We start from the raw sequence: 2964 nt of genomic DNA, 5'->3' as shown, positions 1-2964 counted from the left end.
ATGTGTGTGTGTGTGTGTGTGTATATGTGTGTGGATTTTCACCCCCTTCTTATGTTTTGTGAATTATTACTGTAAAGAGAATCTGGAAAATGTATGTGGTACATGTTTGAAATGTTATCACTGAAACTGTTAATAAAAATTAAAGTGGAACAAACAACATGAATGTCCATCCTTTCTAATCTGACGTAAACAAACTGTGATGATGCTTAAATCCTAGACATGACTCAGACCGCACCTCCAGTCTCTGCGTAGAAAAATCAGTCTAAACTTGTTTCAAACTTAGTTTTCTATTTAACCAAGCAAGTCCCTTTGAGATCAAATATCTGTTTTAAAGGAAGCCTGAATCTGTTTTTGGACTGTGGGAGCAAACCCACACAGACATGAAGAGAACATGCTAACTCCTCACAGAAAAACCCTGGTCCCAACTGAAGATTGAACTCTTGACTTTCTTGTTGCGAGGCAACAGTGTTAACCACTAATCCACCATGCTGCCCAACTTGAAGCTATTTGTAGAAACTAATAAACCAATCATGTATTTTTAATATATAAACTAAGCCAGTGTTACTAAAGATTTTTAAATCAAGGGCACTTGTTAAAAATATGTTTTCATTTTTGAGTAGGTGTCACTTGTAAAAAAAACCCAACAACATGTACTCAGGTTCACCAGATTTTTGTTGATTCAACGTGTCAGGTTTTACAGAGCAGTAGAAACCAAAAGTACAAGGAGTGTGCTCTGTGTTTCTCAAGATGCTGTAGGAAGGAAAGATACAGGCGAAGCAGGAAGCAACATTGATAACTCTAAAGAGTTTATTCATGTCTGATGTGTAAAGTAACATGTTTGAGGTTTTGGCTGTGATTAAACTTAAAATGAAAAACATATATATTTATTTTTTTTACCTCACAATAAAAGACATTGCCAGTACAATCCCCTCGCCCCAAACAAATAAAATTCAAGCATATGTTTAAAACAATAATGATAATGCAGAATCGATTGGAGTCGTATCCTGGCTGTTTTTGGCAGACAATTTGCTGTTTCCAGCTGTGCACATCAGGGGGCGCAGTCAGCAAAACGATTGTCTTTCATCAGATCTTAGCTTTAGGGTGTTTTTTTTTTTTTTTAACTTTGCCATAAACTGTTCCAGCAATAACCGCTCAAACATTCCTAACTTGGGTTTCTAACTCTGACTCTGAAGAAAATGGGTGTATTTACAACAGGGAAGCTGTGTCAACATGTATGGTACAAAAATAATACTTCATATTTGCCAAAAAATGAATTAAAAAAGGTTTTATGTTCCCTTTGGCACATTTCATTCCTGATCAGAGTTTTAACAGAACCCAATAACGAGAACACATGAAAAAAACAAGCATTCAATATAAACAATCCACATGTAATTTTATCACCGAATGTTTAAAAAGTCAAAATTAGTGTCACATTCTTTTTGGAAAAGGTGTTGCCTTATTGTGAAAACTTCCAGCTGACAGACAACTCACTATCAGTAACTCATCCAGTCAACATTTCCATGTATTTACATACGATTAGTCAGTTTCCGTTCAGTGAGTTTTCAGTAGCTCCTCAGAATATGTGTATCATAAAGTAGTCAGTGTACACCATTCACAAATAAAATGTCAACATTTATAGTAAATGTGTAAACGTGTGGCAGAGGTCGTCAACCTTTCCCGTCCAAAGACCCGTTTCTGCCACCTTGCTGACTAAAGAAAATGTGTCCAGAGTAAAAAAAAACTATAAAAAAAAAAAAAAAACTGCCAGAACTGTGATCATTAACTGGCCCATGGGCCATTTCCATCCATCCATCCATTTTCTTTACCCGTTTATTCCATTTTGGGTCACGGGGGTCGCTGGTGCCCATGTCCAGCAATCACTGTGCGAGGGGCGGGGTACACCCTGGACAAGTCCATCACAGGGCCACATAGAGACAAACGAGACAAACAACCATTCACTCTCTCACTCACACCTAGGGACAATTCAGAGTTACCAATCAGCCTAACATGCATGTTTTTGGACTGTGGGAGGAAACCGGAGCACCCGGAGAAAACCCACGCATGCACGGAGAGAACATGCAAACTCCACCCAGAAAGGCACCTGGACCGGGGTTTGAACCAAGGACCTGCTCGCTGAGAGGCAGCAGCTCTACCAGTTGTGCCACCGTGCTGCCCTGGGCCATTTCCAGTTTTTTTTTTTTTTTTTTTGTGGGGTCAGTGGGGTTGGGGTGAACCCTGTACTTTGAGGCTTAAAGTAGAACTACCTCATTAGGTATTGTATAAATACTGTACATGTTGTTTAGTTTATTTTAAAACTCAAAACCTAAAACAATTTGTGACATTTATTGGTATTTTTTAGTATATACCCACTAAAAACACTGATCTTTGAAAACCTAAGTGAGTCCTTAATTTATGGGAAATTAATAATGTACTTATCCTCATTTGGAAAATAAAGTGTACAGTTAAACTGAATATAAAAGTTAAGCTAGCGTCTTTGAAAGTTTAAATAAAAGATCAAGGACTCTGTTTATTTCAACTTTATGTTTATATCCAAAGCAAGCTTGTAGTTTGGTTTTATACTATTATTTAATTGACTTTCCATATTTAAAAAAAACCCCACAGATATGTTCCTGTTTTTAGTATTTTATATTGCTCTATAATGTAGCTGTTCTTGTTTCGGGGTTTTTAAATATAATAGTCTTCCTTTTTTTTCCCCAATTTATAAACTCCCTTTTATGATTGTCCACTGTTGTCATCATTCTTTATTAAATCAGGTCTCTCTTGTAAATGAGTCCTCGAGGCTCAATGAGACTAACCTGTAAGTATTATCATTCACAGGCTTTCAAAAAAAATAAAAAAAAACTTCTAAAACTAGTCTTTTCTGTTGTGGGTATAAACATAAATTATATTCATTATCTTTTCTTACAGATCTCATTGTTCCATATTTTCCTAACACAGCTCTTC

This window comes from Nematolebias whitei, chromosome 1 (assembly GCF_014905685.2).
Source record: "Nematolebias whitei isolate Nwh7 chromosome 1, NemWhi1, whole genome shotgun sequence".
NCBI classification, from domain to species: Eukaryota; Metazoa; Chordata; class Actinopteri; order Cyprinodontiformes; family Rivulidae; genus Nematolebias; species Nematolebias whitei.
Note: the sequence above shows the minus strand (reverse complement) of the source record.